At 31.2% G+C, this 9,765-nt stretch overlaps 1 pseudogene across 1 annotated transcript; it reads left to right on the forward strand.

The window, feature by feature from the left end:
- The first annotated feature begins 1,012 nt into the window (after window positions 1-1,012).
- On the forward strand, window positions 1,013-7,068 carry LOC148203351 (uncharacterized; annotated as a pseudogene). Its single transcript, XR_015784086.1, has 11 exons — window positions 1,013-1,337; window positions 1,726-1,875; window positions 2,052-2,219; window positions 2,595-2,747; window positions 2,859-3,011; window positions 3,161-3,325; window positions 3,447-3,617; window positions 4,054-4,237; window positions 4,325-4,535; window positions 5,279-5,544; window positions 6,640-7,068. The product of XR_015784086.1 is annotated as an uncharacterized LOC148203351 (transcript).
- The last annotated feature ends 2,697 nt before the right edge of the window (window positions 7,069-9,765 follow it).

Below are 9,765 nucleotides of genomic sequence, written 5' to 3' on the forward strand. Positions count from 1 at the left end.
AACGGTTTTAAAACTGAACTTAGAAAAAGCAATTCACTTATATTCCTGTAAAAGACTAATCAAGGTGTTGTATAAAAAATGTTTAAAACACCATTAAAGAAAATACACCTAATTTAAATTGTATTTTTTTTCTATTGTGTAAAACAATTACTATTATATATACGGAATTTTTTTGAATTCTTCTTTTTTTATCTATATTTTTTTAATTTGTTTTTTTAATTATTATTATTTTAGATTGAAATAATTATATTTCTATTTTATTATTTAAATGATTATTAATTTATTTTTTAAAATTAAAATGATTATTTTATTCTCTTAAATTATTATATATTTAGATTCGGTTACTTTTTAAATTAACTTAATTCTTTATAATAAAAAGAGGTCCACACATGTACGTATATTTCCCCTAGTTATTATTATTATTATAATATAGAAGCAGTCCTATATATTTATTATCTAAAGAAAAAAATTCAATTAAGTCATTTATTATATATAGGGAATACAATGAATAACTGGACAGTCAAAAATAACTATTGAGGTACTATCCAATATGTTAAAGTTACAACTATATTTACAAAAATTATAAGCCTTAATAAATGCAATCTTATAATAATAAATTAAATCAATCAATACAAACTGTGTAACGTTCAAATCAAAGCACTACATGACAAAATTATAGAAAAGAAAAATCATTTACACTTAGAATATAGTTTTTCTATTACAGGAAGTATAATTTACAAATTAACAAATATGTAACCTTGTAAGAAAAATAAGATTGAAGAAAATAATAACAAAATTAAAATTCCAATATCTTCTTTCTACCCTTTCTCTGTTTTCTCTGATCAGATTCTGGAGAACTCACTCTTCAGTCTTTACCCCCTCCTGGTTTGTTTTCTTTAACCCATTTCCACTGTTGCATTATATACATTTTTTTTTTCAATTTTTGTTGTGACAGTGATATCAGTGATACACATTTTATTTATTTATTTATTCTATTTTGCATGAACGAAAATAATCACAAATCCCAAAACCTCTTTCTCTATTCTTTAAACATTCACACACTTTCTCGTGTCTCTCAGGTTTGGGAAGATTAAAATTTGAAGACAAAAAAAGTTTGATTCTTTTTTAGTGGGGTAGTGCGTTTTGTTTTGTTTAACAATTTTTGAAGAGGAGGGGGAAAATGAGGTGGGAAAAGGTAAAGGGAACAGGAGGAGAAGGACCAGGGAGGAGGTGGGGCCACACGTGTAACGCTGTTAGAGATGGCAGACTTCTTTATCTCTTCGGTGGTTACGGCAAATTTAACTGTCAGACCAACCAAGTTCACGTATTCGACACTCGTAAGTACCACAATCTTTCTCTATTCTTGTGTCTGTCTTTTTGTTTTTTTAAATCTTGATATGGTTTTTAGTTTTAAGATTGATTTTTCTTCTTAATTTTGATTGCATTGTCATTTTCTGCCTGTTACTGTTCACTAAGCATGGGTAGTTTTTATTTGTTGGGTTCTTTCATCTTTTAATTTTTTATATGGGTCCCTGGTTCTTTTTTTGAATCTTTATATGATCAAATGCTTTCACTATTTTGGGACATCCTATATCTTTTAAGTTGAGTGCATTGTTTTTTATTCCGAGTTGAGTGCATTGGGTTGTTTGCATTATTTTTGAAGTGTTTCTATTCATTTATTCTGTTATCTGCAGCTATTTTATGGCTGATGTTGGTGATTTGCAGTGAGGCAGAGTTGGAGTGAACCAGCTGTTAAAGGGACCCCACCTACTCCTAGGGACAGCCATAGTTGTTCTGTTGTTGGTGATAGTCTTTTTGTGTTTGGGGGTACAGATGGGACCAGGCTGCTGAATGATTTGCATATTCTAGACATTTGTGAGTCATTATTCTGATATTTTTAATGTGGGAAGGGAATGTTATTGGACTAAGTTTTACACCATAGTTGTGATATAATACATCTGAAAGAGTTTAGGGTGATCTAATTATGTACACCCTGTAGTGTACAGTAATTGTTTAACTTGATGGCACTCACTGCTGTTGAACTGTCTTAGCTTCACATACATGGATTTTTCCAACTGTGAGAGGGGAAGCACCAGAGGCACGGGAGGGTCATGCTGCTGCAGTTATTGGCAAACGACTATTTGTATTTGGTGGTTGTGGGAGATCTGCAAATAATACTAATGATGTGTACTACAATGACCTTTACATATTAAATACAGGTGACTTTTCTTTATCACACACTACCATTTGTTTATCTAACTAATTCACTTTTCAATTTTTACCCTTCACATTCATGAGACCTCACACAATATCATAGGTTCATACAGTGTGACAAAATTGTTAAAGATTTCTTATCTTAATTATTATATTCTAACACATGGTGGAACTTGGAATAGTCACACTTTTTGTCTTGCTTCTAGAGGTTCATAATAATTTTAGTTGTGAATGAAATGCAACGAAGGTTGCACTATTTAGTTGATCTAATATTTACTCTGTTTAATAATTCCATTTGCATTAGTACTTTGCAGTTTTTTTTTTATTATGGATAAGATGAGAAATATACTTATGATTTCTTTTCATCTATTCACCTGTAGAAACATATACATGGCAGCGTGCTACAACATCAGGCACTCCACCATCTCCTCGAGATAGCCACACTTGTTCATCTTGGAAAAACAAAATTATTGTGATCGGTGGTGAAGATGAACAAGATTATTATCTGTCTGATGTTCATGTTCTAGATACTGGTATGTATCCTTTTATGTAACTGTTATACTTTTGGTACACTTATTGAATATTTGTGCAAGAAAGGGGGTATTTATCGGAGTATAATTTACTAGCATTTTCTGTAAATGCAGATACTCTTATCTGGAGCAAAATGTGTACCTCTAGCCAATCATTGCCACCTCGAGCTGGTCATTGTACAGTTTCTTTGGGCAACAGTTTGTTTGTTTTTGGGGGCTTTACAGAAGCTCAATGCCTATACAATGACCTGTATATGCTTGACATTGGTATGTCTAATACAGATGCTTGTTTATAAGTCTGATAAACACTTAAACAGGAGCTCAAATTTTTTCACTGTACTAGTTTGTAGTAAATATTTATTGTTTGTTCATGTGTTAAAGTTGTGCCCTTATTTTTCATTCCTTATTGGAAACAGAGACTTTTGTGTGGACGAAGGTGGAAACTACACCTAGTGGTCCTTCTGCTAGATTTTCTGTAGCTGGTGACTGTTTAGATCCACATATGGGGGGTGCTCTTGTGTTTTTGGGAGGTTGTAATAGAAATCTGGAGGCCCTGGATGATATGTATTACCTATACACAGGTTGAGCAAAGAGTAAATTTTTTCCTGTTAAATATACTGAGGAACATTTTGATTATAGAATTTCTGCAAATTAAGAAGTTTGTGACAGAAATGTGTTTCTAATATATTTCTGGCTTTTTAGGTATTGCACAGGAAAGAGAACTCAGACCAGAGAAGTTATCCTTAAGGAAGCAATTGAAGCTGAAATGTCAAGAGCAAAATCTCAATCTTGTCCAAAACCCAGTTCTGTGTGGATATGGAGTGGATGCTGGCAGTAATCATCCTATGTCAATCTTAAACTATAGCCAACAAAGTGAGAACCTGCTTATATATGAACTTCCTGAGGAATATAACAAAATATTTTGTTTTTCCTTGAAGTGATATGTGTTTCCTGTCATTCTTTGTATTGGATTTTGGAAGTCCCTCCTGTGTATATCACAGCTTATATTACATGCTTTCTTGTAATGTATTTATTTGGTCTTTTGCCATATTTTTAGTTGATAATGATAAGGTAGTGAGGATTAGTGTTCTTAGCTGCACTCCTAAATAGAGTTAGTTTCTCTGACCAGTTTGTGTGTTTCTTCTGAGACATGCACACTAGTTGTGGCAAGTTGATATTTTGTAAAGTTTTGTAAGTTCTAAAAAAGGAAAATATTCTTTGGTTATGGGCCTTGATTAAAAGAATGAAAAATGGTGTTTGGGTATTCCATTCAAAGTGGGAATCTAAGTATCCAGCATCATGTTTACAGGTAAACTAAATATCCCAGTAAGGCAATCCCTGCCTCCTGGAAAGAGAATGTTTCATGCCAAAGTTACGGAAAAAATCTCAGCAGGATATACTATTGAAACTGTTATTGATGGAAAGCCTCTTCATGGAATTCTGTTTTCAAACAAGCCAAACATTCAAAGTCCAGTTGCTAATACTTCCAATAGGTATGTCCTTCTCTTTACAATTTTTCACCACCCGAATCTCCCTTTTGAAAAATTTGGTTTTAACATAGTGTTTGATTCTCAAAACAGGAAAAGGTCTGCTGGTGAAATTGAAAATGTTGATTTAAATGACATGCTTACACAATCAGACAATGTAACAACTTCTGCAGTGCTCAGGCAAGAGAAAATAGAAAATCAACCGGAAGTACGGGGAGAGAGTTCAGAATTTCTTGAACGCCATAAAGAAGCAGATACTATTGTTGCGTCAAGTACCCGAACAACAGCTGCGGACTCCTTAAAGGTCAAGTATTTTTTTTTTTTACTTCTGTTGAATAAAATTCTATGTGGACCAGATTATTGGCTCTAAAATTTTATTTAGAGGCCCCAACAGGGAATAATTAAAAATTTAAAATTGACAGTTTGGGTTTTGTTATTGGAAGGATGTTAACTATAAATGTGACCTTATACACAGTTATAGATTCTGTTTGCGAGGTGAACTTTATGAGAGTACGAGTTTTTTTAGTGGCTGAATAAAATTTTCATGTGTACAGTGCTTGTTTGCCATAGGTGTTTTACCTGTAGGCACTATGGCCATAGATTCATGGGACTTGCACATGATTGTCTGTGGTGTAACCACAGGCTCCGTATGCATGCAAGAAAAGCTATGGATTGCCACTAAATATTAACATTTTCTGTTTCCTATGTGTTATGGATTGAATCCTTTTCTGTAACCTTAGCTGAGATATAGTTGGTCATGATCTAGTTTATTTAATACCTTGGTGGGATGTCTGTTCCAACACTGGTGTTTTTTCCTTTTTTACTGTATGTTAAATTTTGTTCAATTCTAGATAGTGATCTTCCAAGATAAACATTCTTAGATTTTCCACACAAGGGAGACCATTTCCTTGGCTCTAGTGGTGTATGTGAATGAAAATTCACCTGCCAGTTAATGCGCATGAATCTAATAAAGATCATCCCTGGGAATGTAACGTGAGTCTTTGGTGAGGTTTCTTTCTTACCTGCACATCCATGAATATCCTGCAGGATTCTGTCAACCCAGAACCTGAAGCTGTTTCTTTGAATCTAAATGATGAGAAAAATGACTCATCAAAACCCTTAACTTGAGAGCTTGAAAAACGATGGATCCAATGATGAGACAAGTTCCAAAGGCGAAATGCAAATTGGAGATGAAATAAATGTGCCAGTTTCCAATTGTGAAATTTCAGGACAAACGAGTGATGCACCAAACTCTAATGCTGATGTCCTGAAACCTGCAGCAGCTGAGAGTTCTGTTTCTCCACCAAATCAAGGTATGGAACTATTGAGAGAAGTTAGTGAAGATTCTTTGGCTTGACCTTTTTTGTCGTTAGCATGTTGGATAAAATAGCATCTCCTTTTCATTTCAGATACATTTTCATGCAAGTTTGAGTTAAAACTGAATTCACTTGTTAAGTTGTTACTCTGCCCCCCACCCACAAAAATGAAAGAAAAAAACCTCTGGAATTTTGTCTTTTGCATTTCTTTGAATGAAATGGCATTTCCTCTCACATATGGCAACATTTTCAAGTGAGTTTGAGTTAAACCTAAATGATTCGATTGGTAAGCTGCTGCTTCTCTCCTCCCACAACAAAAAAGAAAGAAAAAATGAACCTCTGTCCCAATATGCTTTTGGGATGAGAGATTTACTTTTATAAATGGATAGGGGGCTAATCATCATGGCATTTTTGCCTATTAACTACCTCTTATTAAAAGAAGTCATCATTTTTGCACTTGAAAGCAACATCAATGATTAACCTTTTTGTTTTATTTCAAATTTCTGTTTAAACGTAAAGGCAATCATGAAAGTATCAGAGATAATATATATTTGAGCATCAGATAGATGTCTGTGTAATGTTAAATGAACTCTTGTAATGCAGAAAACTTCAAAATCTGGAGTAAATTTTAGTTAAAAACACCCATCCATTTCCCTGAGAGCATGTTACTGTCAGAGTATATGTACACAGTTGATTCCAATACAAGTTTTTAATCAAATAATCAGGACTCAATATTTAATATATTAAATTCTAAGAAATTCTATTAAAAAAATTGTAAGAAATTTAGACAATTTGAAATCTACATGATGCTACTACTACTTATTTTAGGAGCACTTTGTTACTGATGGTAAGAAATCTCGATTACCTCAATGTTGCAGCACTGGGTTGTTTACTTGTATTGTTTTATAGTCTTGTTTACAGCATACCACATTTAAACACTTGCAATAGATAAACTTACCTGACATGACATGGTTTTTGAATTAAGATTTTCAGACAATTAATAGTTATCACTTCATAATAGCAATTGAAAATTTGAAAATTATTGTATGACATATTGTGAGTTTGAGCACAGTTCTTGTTGTATGAATACAGGTGTGACAGATGATTGCACAACTCCAAGGACAGAAGGCCAAAGTGAACAAGAAAAATTAACATGAATTCTGGCATTTTACATTCCTTTTATGAAGGTTGCAGCAGATGCACATAACAGTTTAATAGAGAGAAACGTGCTAACTGGTGGGGATATACTGTTACCTACACAACATATAATGATCTTAAATTGTTCGGCAAGACAATTGTTACCTTAGGTATAGATAGTGTTACAAGTTTTTGTCTGTAACTCTTCATTCATTAGGAGAAAAATATTAAGAGGCTGACTATAGGTGCCAACTTGTAATATTTTTTTCTTGTTTTCATTTATCTTGTCTTGGTAGTTTTGAGGCGATTTTTTATTTTCATTTGGCAAGATGACTGTTTCAGAATTTGTTTTGCAAATCACCAATTCAGTTTTACTTTGACTCATGGTTGTAGCATGATTATGAAATGTATAGATTAATTTTATTTTTAAAAATTATTAAAAACATAAAAAAATATTTTTTTACTTAAAAAAATTATATTGACCGCATTTCATTTATTTTACTTTTTGTGAAAAGCACGTCTCATTAAGACAAAACATATTTAGCAAAGTTATCTTTTTTATTTTGAACATTTTTTAGTTTTATTAAATTATAGGATTAAATATGCCTTTTCACCTTTAATCCGACATAAAATTAAAATTATTTTTTATCTTAAATTTTAACAAGTTTGGTCCTCAAAATTTAAAAATTTAATATTTTTGTTATGTACGACATTTCATACTTGCATTGAAGCAATTTAATTGCAAATGTTATGAATCAAAATGTTCAAATCTACAAATATATCTAACCTTAAATTGTATTACCCATTGATTTGAGCAACTCCATGGTTTTAAAATTTTTATTAATCCCAACGATTATAACTCCGTTAACACCAAAAACATTTCGTACTACTCTTCTAATCATTCTTCGTCACTTTGAACCCTTAGTAATTTCTTTTAGTTTTACAAAGGTGCTTCTCAACAATTGTTAAAATCCCATTAAAATATTTTTTTTCACTTTTTTTCTAAAATATATTTTTATGTACATAATGTACTTTTGTCATTAATACAATCATTGAAAACTGATAAGTCTTACTAAAAAAGAAAACAATGAAAAGAAAAACTTGCCAGTTTTATGACTACATTCATCGCATAACGAACTCTACAAGTTAATGTATGTATGATAATATTATTATATTCACAAATAATAATTAAGATTGGTTCATATATAAAAGAATGAAAATCATAACAAACTTTTAAGTAAAATCTATCATCAGAATCATTTACTATTTTTTCATTTATTTGTTTTTTTTTTCAATCCAAACAACTTAACTTTATATTTCACTCTCTTTTTTTTCACTATTCCATCAATTCACCTAACAATTTGTTAGTGAAGATACGGTGCATGCATATTTTTCATGTTTATGTTTGGTAAGTTTTCATGCCCAATTTAATTTATTAAATGTACTTGAATAAGAAAGGTGTCAAAACCAACCATGCAATGTGTATTCAAGACAATTATTATATCATAATTATAATAAAAATTGTTTACAAATATATTGTGTTATTTATAACAAAAATTGAAAACAAATGTGATTGTGGCTACTATCACTTATATAACAAAATCACTCATGACTAATACTTTTACAATCACTTCAATATATTTGAGTGTATACAAAGATAGTGCACAACTAGATAGTATATGAATCACAACTACCTATAGTCTATTGTACTATATGACTTTACATTCGAAACATATGTACATTGAAAATGTCAACTTTGTATTTTATTAGAAGTCAAGGAATCATTTGTTCATATCCAAATTGGCACAAGACACACTTTGACAAATGTTAACGAATGCACATCCTTAGACAAATGTACTAAGATAATACAAAGATAGATTTGAAGAGTTGAGTCTATCCATGATCTTCATAATGATTTGAGCATGAGTTGAACCATCTAACCACACCCATACAACACCAACAATGTATGTATGTTGTCTAATCACATATCTTACTACTCGCAAGTGAAACTCCTCATAAGTTAGATTCACATTCCTTCTTCCCATTCTTGGACAGTGTTTATATAGTTCATGCTTATTGCAATTTAAACACATTATTAAAATGTATTCATGTCAATAACACTAACTTTTCCAAATAATATATACAAATTTTTGTAAGAGCATAACTAATGTCACACTTTTAGAAAAAAAGTGTATCCCACGATATGTAATAAGTAAGCCTTTGTTGCACACTTCCATCTTTGGTAGGGTGCAACAATCCTCATATACCTCCTTAAGCGAGTTAGTCTCACATGGAAAAACACGATAATGTCTCATATCTATCATAACATCATTCAAGTCTAACCCTAGCAACTTCATCAACAAAATTGAAGTTGTAATGAAATTTAACTATCACAAATGAACAAAAACTTCTATTGAGCATAATCTAATGTAATGGTCATTTCATCACCTTTCCACAAAGACAGAAAACAAACCCTTATTTGCAATCTCACAACTAATGTTGCTTAATGACAATAATAAAGAATTAAGCACTGCACCCTAAATTTGTTAACGAGTCCCTCCAAGCTTATTTGACTTGCAATGATGAGAAATTGATTTCAGTTTTTCTTGATCCTTAAAATAATAATCTTGTTTGACATCATAAACAATATTCACCATCACCGAATATAATACTTAACTTACAATTTTTGTTTCTTACCCTTACCATTCCATAGTTTAATCACTATATGATTTGGAAAACTGATTAATAACGAACAATTTATATGTTCTTTAAGGAATTCATCTTATACATAAAAAGTTATTGTATTTATTAAATCATCATCGTTTTCACCTAATTTTATTTAGAAAACTCTTCTACATAATGACTCCAAAAGTATCTACTTACCACTTTGAGATGAACCTCCTCTTATTTTAATTATCAATATACATATTATAAAACCATGATATATGTATAACATAAATTTAATTTAGAATTAAAATAAACACATCTTTTTCATATGCTCCACATAAAACCCTGAAAAAAAAAATAACCTTCAAATTTCAATATATTTATGATAGAAAAACAAAATAAGTGGAGAAAAAA

The sequence above is a fragment of the Vigna umbellata genome, chromosome 2, assembly GCF_029865625.1.
Source record: "Vigna umbellata cultivar VRB3 chromosome 2, Vumbellata_1.0, whole genome shotgun sequence".
In the NCBI taxonomy this organism is placed as follows: domain Eukaryota; kingdom Viridiplantae; phylum Streptophyta; class Magnoliopsida; order Fabales; family Fabaceae; genus Vigna; species Vigna umbellata.